Source organism: Hipposideros armiger, unplaced genomic scaffold (assembly GCF_001890085.2).
Source record: "Hipposideros armiger isolate ML-2016 unplaced genomic scaffold, ASM189008v1 scaffold_382, whole genome shotgun sequence".
In the NCBI taxonomy this organism is placed as follows: Eukaryota; Metazoa; Chordata; class Mammalia; order Chiroptera; family Hipposideridae; genus Hipposideros; species Hipposideros armiger.
Genome location: NW_017731732.1, coordinates 670932 through 678762, shown reverse-complemented (window position 1 = coordinate 678762; position 7831 = coordinate 670932).

The window sequence follows — 7831 nt, the reverse complement described above, 5'->3', positions numbered from 1 at the left end:
TCCTGACTGCTTTGTGTCTGTGGGTCTGCTTTGGACATGTCATATAAATGGGATTAGACACATGGTCCTTTGTGTCTAGGTTCCCTCACTGAGCATAACGTTTTCAGGGTTCATCAGTGTTGTAGTATGTATTGTACTCTATTCCTTTTTATGGCCAAATAATGTTCCATTGTATCAAATGTTTTCTTAGCTTACAGTTTCTTGGCCAATTCAGGTTCAATAGAAGCATGGCCAGATTCTGATCTATTTGCTTCTAGACAGTTCCACATCCATAGGGCTGCAATCATACCGAGTTCTCACCAAGATGTTGGTCTCAAGCCGGCTTCATTCCTTTCTTTCTTGCACCTCACCTCTCTCTCCTTCCATTGGACAGTGGTGACCTTGAGCCTTTTTGGAACACAATGCTTTTCCCTTCATCCCTTTCTAGGCCACTTTCAAAGACCACGCCAGTCTCATCTTTTTCCATTTGGGACCTAAAAGCAGTTGACTTGTTTGACTTGCAAGGACCTGAATTTCTGAACTCTCTACTCCTTTCCAGATAATAACAATTCCATTGGCTCTCAGGCAGCACTGCTTATAAAACAGGGAGGACTTTAATACACCACCAGACCAAAAAAAAAAATCCTCTGCTAATAAAATCATGACATGCCACATAGTGACGAAACTGTTACAATGTAAGAAAAACCAGTGCATGTCACAGTCAATGGCATGCGGTGATGACACGAATGACCAGTGCAGACTGAGGCCTTGCTATGTGCCAGACACTGTGGGTTACCCCTTGAGAGAAGTGTCGTTATTGTCCTCTTACACCATGGAGGTGTGGAGGCAGAGGGAGGAGGCCAGTAGCAGCCGCATCACAGCCCTCGCTCAGGAGACTGCTGTCGGGGTGGGTTCTGTACCTGCCGAGCATTAGCGTGCTTGCTGCTCACTCAGTCATCCAGTGACAGCATTTGTAATCAGCTGGAGCAGAGTGCATGCGGGTGCATGGGATTTCCCCTCTAGGACCCTTCAGTCTAGCTGGGGGTGGGTTAAGGATTACAGTAAAGTATGAAAACAGATGGGGAAGGAGGGATGTCAGCTGGCAATCTCACCTGGTGCACACTGTGTCCTCTGTGTGTGCGACTGTGTATCTCGGGCCTATGGGGAAGGTGGGTCCTCTCTTTCCCAGTGTCCAGATCCTGTGGAAAGACATGGATGGCTTGCCTGACTCCATGCCATGGCAGATACTACTAGTTGCTAACTGAGATCGCCTTTCCCTTGTTGCTTAATTCAAAAACACATTCTATTTCCATGACGATGTGTTGAGTGAAAAGGCTGCATTCCAATACCAGCTTGCAGTTAGGAGAAGCCATGTGACCTAGTCTTATACACAGAATTATTATGTAGAACTTTGAGTAAGACTCCATAATGGTGGGGGTTAGTAGCATTTTATACTTTTTTGACTTCTCTCACTTGCTCCTGCTCTCAGCACAGAGGATATGGATTTGCTGGCCGGAGTCTCAGCAGCCACCTTGAACCATGAGGTCACTTGGAGATTGAAAGCTGTATTCTAGGACGGTAGATCAGAAAGACAGGAACTCCAGTTCTAGTGATACTTTGGGGCTGCTACAGCAGCCTGTGTCCCCTGTGCTAGAAAAAAAGTCCTAACTTAAGCCATTGTTACTATGCAGCTGGACGACACCTTAATTGATGTACTTGCCCACAGAGTAACAGGTGGTTTAGGGGAGGAAGTCACTAGAATGATAGCACCTCCAGGACTACATGGAGAGGAAGAGGCGAGTTCACGAGGAAGGGTACTGTTAGATGACAGCTATCCACTGCAAAGGCCTGCCACTTGCTGCCACTTTCTAAGGGCCCAGCCCCTGCTGAGCATTGCACCTGCATTGTTATTTAAGTCCCATCCAAATACTGGGATAAGACTCTGGTAGGACCCTGGTGAGTCTCAATTTACAAATGAGGTAACGAAGGCTCAGGAAGGTCACTTTCTCCAGGCCACTCAGTTGGGAGCTGGGTTTCAATTTGGCTGTTTGACTCAGGAACAAACCCTTAAACCCTACACAGCCCCCTCAAAAGCTGTGCAGGTGTGAAAGCAGGAGAGTGTCCCAATCAGATCTGTGGCTTCATCTCACAAAAGTGAAAGAGGCAGTTCAGAGAAGGGAGTGGTTCATGGCAGGCCGGGGGCAGGAAGACCTGCAATGCCTGTGAGCTGGGGTGAGTGACACTGGAGCCAGAGAGAGTTTTTTGGTTTTTTTTAAGATTTTTATTGGGGAATTGGGGGTATGGGAACAGTGCTGGGGAATTGGGGGAAGGGGAACAGACAAGTTGTTGTCCTTTTTGTTCTTCAGTCTAGTTGTGGAGGACATTGCTTCACTGGCCCAAGTTGGCACCATCATTGCGCTCTTCCCGGGTGAGGCAGATCAGTCGCCGGCTTTCTGGATTGCCGCTCACTGTGGCTGCTGGCCGCTCCCGCTGGCTGCTGGCTACACACGGTAGCCCATGGCAACCCACTGCAGCAGGGGCTGCAGCCTACACCGTCTCCGACGACTCATGGCAGCCCAGCTCCAGGTTGAGCTGTTGTTCAGCATCTTAACTGTGGAGGGCAGTGTCACTGGCCCTCATATGTGGGATCCAAACCGGGGCCCTCTGACGTCCCAAGCCAATTCTTAACCATCACGCCACTCAGCCGGCCCCAGAGAGTGTTTTTTGCTAAGCCTACTCAATCCCTCAGTGGAGTTGGTCCCTATTAGATAAGATATTTATCTCACAAGTTTTCAATAAGAGTCACTAGAGATTACTTTGTTGTCTTAAGTTTCTGTCTGATTACATTTACTAACCCATCAGTAACCATCAGGAAACATATTGTTTTTGTTTCAATACAGTTAAAGTTTTTAATTATGAGCTTCTCAAGGGGCACACTCAGATGGCTTAGGGTGTTTGCATTCATGTGAAGTGAAGTGAAAATTAAGAAGCTAATACTACTCTGCAAAACACTGCTGGGTGCCAAACCAAGATGGCCTCTCAGAGGAGCAGGCTTAATCTGAGCTCTTGGCAGTGTGCGTCAGACCAAGGAATTGTTTAGACAGGAAGGGTTTGTTTGATTTGGTTTTGCCAGTTATCAAGCCTGAGAAACTTCCAGTTACACCAAACCATGCAAAAATGGTGAAGGCTGTCATCTGTTGCTGGTGATGGTGGAAAGAATCCATTCATAAGGACTTCCTGTTAGTCATGAATGGGGAATTTAACTGCCTTGGCTCGTAACAATAGTTTTGCTTTATGCTTTTCTTGTTAACGTTTCAAGATTATAGTCTGTCTTCTCCAAACCAGAGACAGATGGTTCAAACCGTAAACTCAGAATATTCTCAAGGTGTTTGCCAGGACCGAATGGTATCATGGTATGTTGAACACTTACTCAGGGATATGCATCTCTATTAGCTCCGACCTCACTCCGGGCTGAAATGCCGCCTCCACCTGAGCTCCATTGTGCCTCTGTTTTCCTCCAGCTTCCCTAGGCAAGGGCACTGGGCTCCCTTCCTGTCTTCACATGTCATCTCTCTGTCTCATCCAGACCAGATCTTTAATTCCATCTCTAGGACATAAACTCTCAAATCTGCCTCCAACATTTACCTTCACCCAGAATTCCAGGCCTACTCAGCCAAATTAAGGTAGCCGAAACAGAGCCCACAACTTCTCCCCTCTCCAAACTGCGTCCGTCCTCTCTCCACCTTTCCATCTCCGTAAATGGCACCAGTCAGTTCCTCAAACCAAAAATCTAGGGACTATGCCCCGACACCCAACCATTCACCAACTACACCTCTAAAACATTAATCCAGTAGGTCCTCACCTCTCCATCTATGCTACCATCATCAGACTCCCACATTAGCCTTCCTGTTTCCACTTGGTCCTTCACAAGTGCTATCCACTTAGCAGTAAGTGCTAGCCTTGGAAAATTTAGACCAGAGTGTGTCACTCTCTGGGTTAAAGCCCTCTAATGCCTTCTGGTTGCACTTGGCATAAAATCTGAGCTCTGTCCTTACCACCCTTCCCAGCTCCAGCTCAGAAAATGTTAGCCATGCTGACCTTTTCCGGGTCCTGCCACTTTTCAGGTTCCTTTTTTTTCCCCCTTGGGGCCTCAGCATTATCTGATTCCGTGTCCCCTGAATGCTGACTGCCTCCTGACCTTCATTCAGATCTCAATTTAAAAGGCACCTCTCCAGATTGGCCTTTCTAGATGGCCTAGTTAATCCTCTTACCCTATGCTAGTGTTTTATACAGTTCATATCACAAGCTTGCTTTTTTTTTGGGCACCTCATTTCTGTCTCTGTCCCACCAGAATGTAAGCTTCACAAGAATAGGGACCTTTTGTGTCCTTTTTCCTGCTGTGTCCCCAGGATCTGCATCAGTGCTCAGCATCTGGTGAGCATCCATCAAATATTCGTTGGATAGTGGAGGTCCAGACTTCTTGTATTTGTCACCATGTGGTCTGATATCTTCTCTATTATGGCCTGCTCTGCTAACTAACAATTTATAATCATGTGGCTCACGTGTAGGCACTGAGTTTTAAAAGATGAGGCATATTTAGAATGTGATTCATTCATTTAAAATTCTAGACTTTTGACTATATCCTGTGACTCAGATACTGTATTGATGGGTGACTTTCAAATAATCAACCACACATATCTGGCATTTTACCAAGTCAATGGCATTTATGAACAACAGCCCATACTTAGAGATACCCTTTATGGTTTCAGGCACTTTCTGTGTATTAGCTTTTAATTCTCGCATAGCCTTCTGAGGTTGGAACTGCTGTTGTCTGTTTTGCAAATGGGCCAAGTGTATCTGTTTTCTAACATTGTGTAACAAGCCACCACAAACCAAGTGGCTTAAAACAAACCCACTTATCAGCTCGTAGTTCTGTGGGTCAGAAGCCTGGTGGTGCCCACTGGGAGTCTCACACACTGAAGCCAGGGTGTTGGCTGGGCTGGGCTCACCTATGGAGGCTGGGAGAGCAAGTCCCTTGCAAGCCCACCTGGGTTGTTGGCAGAGCTGGTCCTGGTGACTGTGGACCTGAGGTCCCGTGTCCTTGCTGGCTCTCAGCTATTGAAGAAGCCTTCCTTTCTGAGCACACGGTGCCTTTGTGCCCTGAGTGTCCAACCTCCTCTTCCACTTGCAGCCCAGGAAATTGTGTCTGCTTTGAAAAGGCTCACCCACCCTGCCTTTCTCTCACAGTCAGTTTGCTTGGCCTCACTTACATTTGCGAAGTCCCTCCCAAGAGTACTTAGTGTTCAACTGGAAAACTAGGACTGAGACTCTCATTCTTGTGCAAACAGCATCAGGCCAAATTGGAATCTATGCTCACAAATGACCTTAATCAGAACAAACTACTGGACGACCAGATCAAGTGTTGATTTGTGTTTTTCTCTTTTCACCACTCAACTGTGACAGGGGTCTCGTAAAGCACTGCTGTTGTCAGTTGAAATCTAAAATGGTGCTTTGGGGCCGGCCGAGTGACGCGTTGGTTAAGAGCTGGCTTGGGATGACAGCTCTGAGCAGCAGGGCCCCGGTTTGGATCCCACATCAGGGCCAGTGATTCTGCACCCTCTACAACTAAGATGGTGAACAACAGCTCGATGTGGAGCTGGGCTGCTGTGAGTCATCGGCGATGGCCTAGGCTGCAGTGAGACTTCAGTGGGCTGCCGTAAAGCTACCGTGAGTGGCTAGCAGCTGGCCTGAGCGACTGGCTGCAGGCGTGAGCGGTCTGCAGCCAGTATGAGCTGCCAGAAGCCACCATGAGCAGCCGTTCAGTGGCTGGAGACCGATCTGCCTCACCCAGGAAGAGCGCAATGATAATACCAACATGGGCCAGTGAAGTGACATCCTCCACCACTAGACTGAAGAACAAAAGGACAGCAACTTGTCTGTTCCCCTTCCTCGGTTCCTCAACGCTGTTCCCTTCCCCCAATTCCCCAATAAAATCTTTAAAATAAATAAATAAAATGAAATAAAATGGTGCTTTGGGGGTAAATGATGAGGTGCCAGGGTTGGCCCTGTGCAATCGCAACATAGCTCCCACCTCTGCCATCTTCCAGCCTGTGGTGAATGAACCAAAGGACGAGAATGGGACTTATTGGCATCCATGTGTCCAAGAGATGGGTGTCTGTGCCATTCTGAGGAAGACAGCCTCTCTCTGCACACCAGCCTGAACTGTGCCTCTCGGGAAGGCCATGTGCTGTGCTCCCTGTGGTGTAGACCCGGAGTTAGAGCTCAGCAGGGACCAGAGTTGCCCACTGGCATGCAGGAGTGGCCCTCCAAAATACCCATGGGGCACAGGCCGTACCATCAGCCGCAAGTTCCTCATTTCTGAGGCTCCTTCATGTTTGAATTCCGTGAGGAATAGCTGTGAACTCGAGAATTGAAAATCTCTTTACACCGATTTCCTAATTTGTCAGATGTCACCCCGTGCCATGGTGTGTGTTGATGAAAAAGGTCAAGTTCCCAGGTGGAGTGCTCCTTTGAGGTCATCTGGTCCAGGGAACCTAACCCTGACACACCTGGACACCTGAGGAGTCTGGGATTAGCACAAATTGTCTCTGTGCACAAATGTGTTGGGCACACTTATACTGCTCTTTTTGGAGGGCCATCTGTAGCTTTGATCAGGCACTCAAAGGCGTCTTTGCACACCCAAAGCTGAGAACAACTGATGTAATCTAAGCCCTTCCAGATGCAGACATCAGTGCCCCTTTGAGGATCCCAAACAGATGACCAGTTAGTTCCTGTATGAAAAACTCAAGGGACAAGGACAGTCATGGGGTTGGTGACAATGGAGGCAGTGGTGTGCTGAGACAGGCTTGTTCTGGCTTGAGAGAGCTCATTTGTTCCTGTGGGGGCTCAGAGGGATGGCCACCAATCACCACTGGTGTCAGCCCAGATGGCCCTGTGGGCTGGGATGTGGAGTCTCTAAGTCACAGAGCAGGGGGAAACCAGGGCTAGGAATTTTGGCCAATAGCCCCAGAACAGAGGCAGTGGGGAGGAGAGAGACGGCGGTCAAGGGCAGGAAGAGCATCAGGACATATATAACAGGTAGCTCACATGAGTAGAATGATCCCTTACGAGTTCCTAAAAGAGAGGAGTCACCATATGACCGGCATTCCCACTGCTGGAAATCTACCGCAGAAAAACGAAAACATGGGTCCATGCAAAGCCCCGCACTCAAACGACCGCAGCAGCTGTATTTGTCACGTGTGTAGGGCCCTGAAAGGTGAATAGATGAACAACCTGTAGGAAGTCCACTCAATGAAACAGCACTTAGAAACGCAAAAGAATAGCATGACACACACAACAACTTGGATGGATCTCAAGGGTGTGTGTGTGTGCGCGTGTGTGTGTGTGTGTACCAGAGTGGAACTTCTGCACTCCCGGGCCTGTCCCAGCAGAGCCCTCAGGTCACTGGTCTCCCCAGCTTGTTGCACAGAGCTTCCATCTCCATAGTCAGTTCAGCCCATTGGGTCCAGCCCCAGAGGGAGATGCCTGCCCTCTCACTGATGGCATCACACCAGCCGTCCTCTCAGGGAACTGGACTCAGTCTGCCTTCCAACTTGTGCCAATGTCGACATTTCTCTCCAGGATTTCCCTCTCTTTCTTACTAACACATGTTTCTCCTTCACTTTCTCAAATCCGGCCTCCATCATCCCTCTAATGCAGCGGTTCTCAACCTGTGGGACGTGACCCCTTTGGGGGTCGAACGACCCTTTCACAGGGGTCACCTAAGACCATCGGAAAACACATATTTTTGATGGTCTTAGGAACCGAGACACCGCTCCTCTATCCGTCTCCA